Below are 10,806 nucleotides of genomic sequence, written 5' to 3' on the forward strand. Positions count from 1 at the left end.
CACGTCACCTGCCACAAGTAGTGGATTGTCCACTTGCCATGTCACCTGACCACGACACCTGCCACAAGTTGTGGATTTTCCACTTGCCACATCACCTGGCCATGTCACCTGGCCACGTCACCTGCCACATTACCTGTTCACATCACCTGGCACGTCACCTGCCACAAGTTGTGGATTGTTCACTTGCCACATCACCTGGCACGTCACTTGCCACGTCACCTGCCACAAGTTGTGGATTGTCCAATTGCCACGTCACCTGGCCACATCACCTGCCACGTCACCTGGCCATAAGTTGTGGATTGTCCACTTGCCACATGACCTGGCCACGTCACCTGCCACGTCACCTGGCCATGTCACCTGCCACAAGTTGTGGATTGTCCACTGGCCACGTGACCTGGCCATGTCACCTGCCACATCACCTACCACAAGTTGTGGATTGTCCACTTGCCACGTGACCTGGCCATGTCACCTGCCACATCACCTGGCCACGTCACCTGCCACAAGTTGTGGATTGTCCGCAATGCAAGCAATTACATATGTTTTTTAATGGTTTTTCATAATTTGTCATCATTTTTGAGATTTCTAATGTAAAAAAAATAGGTCAACTTTAAAAACGCCTATAAACGAAATCGCGGCAAAACGCTGGTACCGCGTTTAGCGGCGTTTTTGCTTCTGAAAAACGAGCATAAACGCAACTGCCGAAAAACGCAGAAAAACGTGACTGTGTGCATGGACACATAGGATAACATTGAATGTGTTCAGGGGCAGTTGAAAAAGCTGTCCAAATTCCTCTGAACACACGTTTACCAGCGTCTCGTGTGGATGGGGCCCCACGCGGTACCCGCGTTTTGCCAGAAGTTTGTTTTTACATTAGAAATCTCAAAAATTATGGCAAATGATGAAAAAACATAAAAAAACGAATTGCTTGCATTGCATTGTGGACAATCCACAACTTGTGGCAGGTGACGTGGCCAGGTGATGTGGCCAGTGGACAATCCACAACTTGTGGCAGGTGACATGGCCAGGTGACGTGGCAGGTGACGTGGTCAGGTCATGTGGCAAGTGGACAATACACAGCTTGTGGCAGGTGATGTGGCCTGGTGACGTGGCAAGTGGACAATCCACAACTTGTGGCAGGTGACGTGGCAAGTAACGTGGCCAGGTGATGTGGCAAGTGAACAATCCACAACTTGTGGCAGGTGACGTGGCCAATGGACAATCCACAACTTGTGGCCAGGTGACGTGACAGGTGATGTGAACAGGTGACGTGGCAGGTGACATGGCCAGGTGACAATCCACATTTTGTAGCAGGTGACATGGCCAGATGACAATGCCAGGTGGTGGCAAGTGGACAATCTGCAACTTGTGGCAGGTGACGTGGCAAGTGGACAATCCACAACTTGTAGCAGGTGACGTGGCCAAATGACATTGCCAGGTGATGTGGCCAGTGGACAATCCACAACTTGTAGCCAGGTGACGTGGCAAGTGGACATTCCACAACTTGTGGCCAGGAGACTTGGCCAGGTGACGTGGCCAGGTGACGTGGCTAGGTGATGTGGCCAGGTGACGTGGCCAGGTGACAATCCACAACTTGTGGCAGGTGACATGGCCAGGTGATGTGGCAAGTGGACAATCCACAACTTGTGGCAGGTGCCGTGTCCAGGTGACATGGCAGGTGATGTGGCCTGGTGACATGGCCTGGTGACATGGCTAATGGACAATTCACAACTTGTGGCAGGTGACGTGGCAAATGACGTGCCAGGTGATTTGGCAAGTGAACAATCCACAACTTGTGGCAGGCGATGTGCCAGGTAATGTGAACAGGTGATGTGGCAGGTGACGTGGCCAGGTGACGTGGCAAGTGGACAATCCGCAACTTGTGGCAGGTAACGTGGCAAGTGGACAATCCACAACTTGTGGCAGGTGACGTGGCCAGGTAACGTGGCAAGTGGACAATCCACAACTTGTGGCAGGTGTCGTGGTCAGGTGACATGGCAAGTGGACAATCCACAACTTGTGGCAGGTGACATGGCCGGTTGACGTGGCAGGTGACGTGGCCAGTGGACAATCCACAACTTATGGCAGGTGACGTGGCCAGTGGACAATCCACAACTTGTGGCAAGTGACGTGGCCAGGTGATTTGGCAAGTGGATAATCCACTTGTGGCAGGTGACGTGGCAAGTGGACAATCCAAAACTTGTGGCAGGTGACGTGGCCAGTAGACAATCCACAACTTGTGGCAGGTGACGTGGCCAGTGGACAATCCACAACTTGTGGCAGGTGACGTGGCCAGGTGACATTGCAGATGACATGGCAAGTCGACAATTCACAACTTGTGGCAGGTGATGTGGTAGATGATGTGGCAAGTGGACAATCCGCAGCTTGTGGCAGGTGATGTGGCAAGTGACACGCTAAATACAAGTACACTGCTGCTCTCTCAGCTGCTACTCACTCTGGTCTCACAAAATGGCTGAACTGGTTAAATAACACTGTTTTTTGAGCTTAGGGAGGGTCTTATGATGTTTCTTAACTAAAAGCTTATAAACGAAAACGCGGTAAAACGCAGCGAAATTTGCGGCAAAACAGGCATTTTAAACGCCGGTTTTTGCATTTGAAAAACGTGTGTTTAGATGAGTTTGCATCTCCGTCCCGTGTGCATGGGGCCTTATGGCCCGTACACACGATCCGAATATCGTACAACTTTTTTCGCTTAATAGTCGCAAGTAAAATTAAATAGGTTATTAAGGTCACGAAAATTCTCGTACGACCGAAAAAAATAATCGGAAGTGATGTCATGTGTTGTAATGTATTTGTATTGTATTTTCGGACGACAACTGTACTGACTAAATGAAAATCGTACGATCTGACATCGTACAAGGAAAATTTTCGTGCATGTCCGATCGAATAATATCGGATGAACTGTCATGATCAGGTCTCGAAAGTAGTGTACACACAATCCGAAAATCGTACGATTCTTCGTCGGACGATCTTTTTCGTCCGATATTCGGATCGTGTTTACGGGCCATTAGTCTCATATGAGAAAAGGAAAACTCATTGCGCAGCGTCCAGATTAAAAAACGGGCAATTTATTCATACTATTTACAACAAAACTGTAATTACAGGTGTTTGGAAATACACTGTCCTAGCACTCTCATGAGTGTACTGATGTCACCACTATTTCCTGCCCTGCCGACGTACATTTCATCTGAATAGACTTTTTCTGTGAGGCATTAGGACAGCGTTTCTCAAGTCCAGTCCCCATGGTGCCCCAACAGGTCATGTTTTCAGATTTTCCCTCAGATAAAACAGATGTGGTAATTACTAAGGCAATGAAACTGAATAAATCACCTGTGCAAAATAATGGAAAGCCTAAAAAAACAGACCTGTTGGGGCGCCTTGAGGACTGGAGTTGAAAAACACTGCATTAGGGGACAGCGGTGTGCAAGATCAACCTTTATATATAGCATTCCACAACCACTGGAGGGCAGCAGTGCTCTATTAATTATCTTATGAACCGGATTGTACCACACAACTATGTTAAGCGGCGACCTTCCCCCCAGGATGTCCTATAGTCAGCTGGATTGAGTCAACAACATCTGGAGCTGGTAAATATACAGTTTTTTTTATTGCAGCCATTGGAAACGCATACTCCTGACTATCTTAAGGACACTAAAGATGCCATAATAGCTTTGAATGAAATGACAGTCATAGAGGAATGTACTGTATACTCATTACTGCAGATGTATCCTCTTTATACACCATTGTTCCCCATTAGGGATGGTCCCGATGTTTGAGTCGAACATAAGTTTGACTCAAACATTGGGCGTTCGCCCGTTCGGCAAATACTGAACATTATGGGGCGTTCGCAGGAAAATAGAGTGCCACGGAATGCCCCGTAATGCACTGCGAGATCCCAGTGCATTGATGTCTGATGATTGGCCAAAGTATGCACCTGACCTGCATGCTTTGGCCAATCACAGCACACTCTGCTCCAAGAGCCATGATTGGCCAAAGGCAGGGTGCCTTTAGCCAAACATGGCTCAAGTTCACGCCCCACACTATATAAGGCTGCTTACACAGCGGCCATATGTAGTATGTTGAAGTGGACGGAGCTAGAGATAACTTGAGCTAGATCAGGTAGTTAATTAGTGGCTTGCAGGCAGTATATTAAAGCGGAGGTTCACCCACAATACAAACATTCTCTTACCAAGATCTACGGAGCTGATACTTCTAAATATGGCTGTTTGTTTTTTTTGGTTTTCATGTGATTAGAGGTATTATTTGTTACTTCCGGATATTCATCTCTGTGGGAGTGGGCGTATCTCTCCCTTTCCCCGGCACCCCAGTGTGTGCTGGGAGGTGTCCACAATGTCTACTGGGAGTTTAGTGTAATGATTCCCAGGAGGCGATCTGTAACACAAAGCTTTGTCATCTCGAGCTATCTCACTCTTCTCGTGACTCATCAAGCAGGTCATGTGAATGACGACACCTGTTGTCACGGTAACATGGAAGTGTTGATGGCGCAGTTCGCACTGCTCACCGTCAACACAGCGCATGCGCGAGATACTGTAGTGAATGCTGGGAGACTAGCATCACCGCTTCCCGGAAGTTTGTGCTTGTGAGCTTCACAATGCCGACAAGCAAGATGGAAAAGTCCAGGATCGTTTTTTATAACTTAGGGCTCTTTCACACGGAGCGGATCCGTAATTGATCCGCTCCGTTAGCCCGTTTGGCTCAGCGGGGATTCCTCCGTAATCCCCGCTGAGCTGTCGGCGGACAGGGCAGTCCCCGCACACAGTGCAGAGACCGCCCTGTCTCTTCTCCGCTCTCCCCTATGGGGAATCGGATGAATACGGACCATGTGTCCGTATTCATCCGATCCGTTCTGCTGGACAGAAGAAAAATAGGGTTTTCTTCCGTCCGCAAAAGCGGATCTTTGCGGACGCGGATGGTTGCTGACGTTAGCGGATGATGCATCAGCTAACGTCTGCAATCCCATAGGGAACCATTACAAGTCCGTAAACGGACTTGTAATAAACGGACCGTTTTTCCGTATGTGTGAAAGGGCCCTTATTCTTTTGAAAGAAAAATGATGGGAGATGGTTCTAAGCGGCTACCAAGTGAGTGATAAATTTGCATCTGTAACCCCATTAAATGCACCCAAATAGAAAAAAACGAGGAGCCACGAAACCTCCGCTTTAATATTTATGGTCAAAGCCCTATGTCCGATACGGATATGAACAAAATAGACTTAACATAAGACTTACCACATGAAATAGACCTGAAGTGTGCCCTGATCTGATGGACGGTATGCCAAGATAAGGGGGCAAAAACATTCAGGTAGGGGGTGTAGTTTTATTGGTTTTAGCTTTATTCATTGAGCAAGTTTGATGAACGCTTGTGCCATTTCCACCTGAGGATTGAGGGATGTGCTTGGCGAAGCAGGCAGACTTCCACCCGTCAAGTCTCCTAATTGTCATGATCTGGGATCCCACACCGGGATGTGGCCGAGGCCGCTCCAATACGATAAGAGTGACTGGAGCACTGACTGGGGTTGAGGTGTAGGTAGCGTGGAAGAGTGAGTGAGCAAGTGTGAAGGTGACAGGACCCAAAGTGACCTTAACCGCCCCCCCCCGTTGATCCAGAGGAAGGCGAAAACCCCAGCCGAGCCTAGGCCAATTGCTACAGCAGGGGAGAAAATTCCTTCCTGATCGGGTGAACCCTGGATCAACTTCCTATGGTTGGTTGTGCCCCGACGAATTCTGACGTGTTTGACGAACTGGCAGGCACTCAAGGGTTTGATCGGGAAAGGTATTAGGGGACAAGAGTTTGACTGTTCAGGTAGGAGTGACAGAAGGCGATTGAGTGTGGTTACTGCACACCGGACATTGTTTGCTTTAGAGTTGGATGTCTACCCCAGTGCCTGATCGCTGGGTTTCGGATAGTGCCAGGTGGAGAATGAAGTGGTCGTGGTAGCGAGCCAAGTGAGGTCTATGTAGAACTTGGCCGGTGGGGTAGCTGTGGGTGAACTCGCTAGGCCGCAAGAACCCATGGTAGGCCGAGTAGATGAGCTATGAGTAAGCACTGATTGTAGTGCGAAACGTCAGCTGTTTGCCCCTGTCTTTTCTGTGATGTGTGGTGTTTAAATACTTTTATCAATAAAGGCAACCGAGAAGGTTTTTCCAGAGTGAGGCTGTCCAAACATTTCTTTCTACAATTGCTTCGTGCATTTCTGGCACCTGGGTTTCTCTGAGAGGATATGGATTCATCCACATACCCAATTGGAGCGGTGACTATCTTCTCTCTAGGCCGAGTAGATGGTTGCTTGAATGACCAGGCTGGGGAGAAAGCCAAATGGGGAACTAGCCAAGACAGTGGACATTAACTGGTGCTGTGGGGATAGTTGTATGGGCCTGCGTAGGAAGGATATAACTTAGACTTGCCTTTACTAATAATGTTGGCCGTGGCCTGGTTGTCGGTGGTGAAGGCCACGGTTCGTTCTGTCCAGATATGACCCCAGAGCTGAGCGGCTGCCACGATCGGGAATTGTTTGAACACGGAGGAAGTCCGGGTAAACCCTGGAATGAAGAGTGTCTCTGGAGGCCATGGTCCTGCAAACCAATAGTGGCCAAAAATTGCAGCGAAGCCTGTGGAAGCTGCGGCATCCGTCACTACCTGCGGTGATGGGGGCGATATTGATGGTATAACGTTGATACTGTTTCACGTAGTAAGGAACTCCTCCCATATTGAAAGGTCCGCTACTGCCGCGGTGTCTAAGTTAAGGATCTGATCGGAGTCCTGTATCTGGGAGAGGAAGACCAGGAGGCCTGATACAAAAGATCGACCCTGGGGAATGATCTGAACTGCAAATTGAGCATCCCGGGAGAGATTGAAGTTGCTTCTTAGTACACCCCTTGTGCGGGTGAAGTCTTGGAGTACTGACCTGATGTGGGTCAACTTGAAGGAACAATAGACGTAGTGAATGCAAGTTTGCGTGTGAGCGCGACAGAAAATAGGTGAGCAGCCGAGTTGCTACTGGAGATGAGTGACCGATTTAAGCCACAATTGCAATTAAGCAGCTTTATTAGAAAGGTGAAAACAAAGTTTAGCGGAAATTTGGAGTATGTAGGAAGGACCGTGCGCAACACTGTAAATACAGATGGAGTGAGATGCAAATGTTTATGCTTGACAACAAACGTAAGGCCCGGGATCTGAATCGTAAGTACCACTGTATTCGTATCGCCAACGCGAATAATTCGAGGTGTGAGCATCTGTGGGGTTGTTTTGTGAAGGATCTGAAACGTTGGGCCGGTGCTGCGACTGTACTCGGGTCGGTTGGTGAAGTTTGTATTGCCGAGGATCCGAATCCTCGCGCCGATGATGCGATTGGATTCGGATCGGCTGTGGATGCAAGGTGACGGTGGGGCTTGTGTGCCGGATCCGAGTCATTGCACCGATGATATGACTAGATTTGGATCGGCTGATGGTGTTAGTGGTTGAAGGAGTTTGTGGTTACTGAGGATCCGAATCATAGGGCCGACGTTGCGACTAGATTTAGATCGGCTGTTGGTGAGTGCTTGGGTTTTTTTTTTTTTTTTGGGATATGCTGAGACGAATCGTGCATGAGGATGCGACCGTATTTGAATCGAAACATGATACATGACAGTGGAATGTTTTGCCATGACAGAGGCATGAATCGGTGTGCCGCACGTGCGACAGACAACGACCGGACTTTGGAGCATGTACTGAAATGAGACCAAACAACTGGGGCACACCGGGATGAATCTGTGCATCACGGATGCGACTAGATTCAAATCAGAGTGCGGTATGTGACAGTTTAATAAAATTATTGCTATGACAGAGGCGCGGATTTGCCGGGCCGTGGTTGCGACTGAGAATGAACCGGATTCTGGTGCATGTACTGAAATGAGTCCGAAAAGCAACTGGGGCACGCCAAGACGAATTGGTGCATGAGGATGCGATTGGAGCATGTGAGAATGTGCATGGTTTCAATTTGGATGCTTTTCAGTGAAATTGGGTGACAGAAATTCCCATGACAGAGGCACGAATCGCTGCCCAGCGGATGCGACTGACAGCGAGCAACTACTGAAATGAGGCCAACAACAACTAGTGTTGAGCAGAATATGCCATATTCGATTTCGCGATATATCTCGAATATATATTCGAATATTCGAGATATATTCGCTAAATTCGAATATTCGTGATATTTTATCGAAATTAAATGATTGCGATTTTTCGCTATTGCGAATGCGAAAATAATTGCGATTTTTTGATAACTGCGGTAGGAGCACTCTGATTGGCTCAGAATATTCGTGATATTTTACAATACAAAATAATTGCGAATATTCGGCAAATGCGGAAGGAGCACTCTGATTGGCTCAGAATATTCTTGATATTTTACAATACAAAATAATTGCGAATATTCGGCAAATGCGGAAGGAGCACTCTGATTGGCTCAGAATATTCTTGATATTTTACAATACAAAATAATTGCGAATATTCGGCAAATGCGGAAGGAGCACTCTGATTGGCTCAGAATATTCTTGATATTTAACAATACAAAATAATTGCGAATATTCGGCAAATGCGGAAGGAGCACTCTGATTGGCTCAGAATATTCTTGATATTTTACAATACAAAATAATTGCGAATATTCGGCAAATGCGGAAGGAGCACTCTGATTGGCTCAGAATATTCTTGATATTTTACAATACAAAATAATTGCGAATATTCGGCAAATGCGGAAGGAGCACTCTGATTGGCTCAGAATATTCTTGATATTTAACAATACAAAATAATTGCGAATATTCGGCAAATGCGGAAGGAGCACTCTGATTGGCTCAGAATATTCTTGATATTTTACAATACAAAATAATTGCGAATATTCGGCAAATGCGGAAGGAGCACTCTGATTGGCTCAGAATATTCGTGATATTTTACAATACAAAATAAAAAGTGTTTTGCATTGGTGGTGATTCTTTACTCTATCCATCTGTCACAGCCGTTTGTCAATCAAACACCTTGAAGATTGAACACATTCATGCTGCATGCTTTGGACTTTTTTTCACTTCACATATCAAAGACATTTTTATGAAAGATTATTTTTCTATTATTGGGACTATATTTCTTTATATATTTGTTTCATTGTGTATTTCACAAGTTATTTGCGCTTGCTTATTTTATAATTTGCCCACATGTCTTGTCACTAGACATATTTTTTATTCTTGTAGAGCGACTCCATTTTCTGTCTTGTATTAATTTATGTTGTATAACATTTTTGAGTTGCTGCTGTATTCTCCCCTTTTTTTAAGGTATGCGCAATTTTTTCCTTCTTACAAAAAAAAATAATATCAAACATACAAATATTCATAACAGAAACATACACAAAGCCCCCCCCTTTTGCATCAGAGACAATCAGAGTTCTCCTACCACAGTTATCGAAAATTCGCAATCATTTTCGCATTCGCAATAGCGAAAAATCGCAATTTTTTTTTTTTCAATTTGGCAACATAAAAGGATCGCCTTAGCTTAGCTACTCGGCCCAGGGTCTCTAATCATACCAGCAATGCTTTTAGACGTCGATAGGATGTGATCTGTTTTAAAAATCAAATTGAAAAAATGCGAATATTCGGAATTGCGAATATTCACCGCGAAATTCGAAATATAGCGCGATTTCTCGAATATGCTATATTCGAGTCGAATATTCGCAATGCGAATATTCGTGAGCAACACTAACAACAACTAGGGCACACTTGAGATAAACCTGCACATGAGAATGCGTGTGGATTCAAAGCAGATGCGTGACAGTAAAAGGAGTGACAGAAATTCCCATGACAGAGGCACAAATCGCTGTGCTGCGGATGCGACTGACAACGAGCAACTCTGGAGCATGCACTAAAATGAGGCTGAAAAACAACTGGGGCACGCTGGGACGAATTGGTGCATGATGATGCGACTGAAGCATGTGAGAATGCGCGTGGTTTCAAGTCAGATGCGTGACAGTAAAATGAGGGACAGAAATTCCCATGACAGAGGCACAAATCACTGTGCTGCGGATGCGACTGACAACGAGCAACTCTGGAGCATGTACTGAAATAAGGCCAACAACAACTAGGGCACGCTTGAGATAAACCTGCACATGATAATGCGTGTGGATTCAAATCAGGTGTGTGACTGTGAAATGAGTGACAGAAATTTCCCATGACAGAGGTGCGAGTCGGTGCACCGCGGGTGCAACTAACAATGAGCGAACTCTGGAGCATGTACCGAAATGAGGCCAACAAACAACTGGGGCACGCCGGGACGAATCGGTGCATCGGATGCGACTTGGATTCAATCAGATTGAAGGGTAGGTGAATCGAACGACTGAAATGTTTGCCGTAACAGTGGCGCTAACAGGTGTGCTGCAATTTGCGACTGATAACGGACCTGACTGTGGAGCGTGAGATGCATGAGCCAGAATGACTAGCACGAGTTGACATGAATCAGTGGATTCGAATTGGAGTGAAGGGAAAACAAAATGTGACAAATTAAATTACTGTCAGCCTAGGTTCACATTGGAGCGATCTGTAATGCGATTTGAGAGATCATCTCGCCTGACAAGTCGCAGCCTATTGGAGTCAATGGCACTGTTCCAATCGGTGTGACACAGATTTTGCGGCACCGCACCGATTTGCAAAAGTAGTTCCTGCATTACTTATGCTGTTATCCGGTGCGACTTCAATAGTCATCTGAGCATGAAGCCACACAGATGTCTCTCACGTAGCACCTGAAATCGCACTGACC

This window comes from Rana temporaria, chromosome 8, assembly GCF_905171775.1.
Source record: "Rana temporaria chromosome 8, aRanTem1.1, whole genome shotgun sequence".
Taxonomy (NCBI): Eukaryota; Metazoa; Chordata; class Amphibia; order Anura; family Ranidae; genus Rana; species Rana temporaria.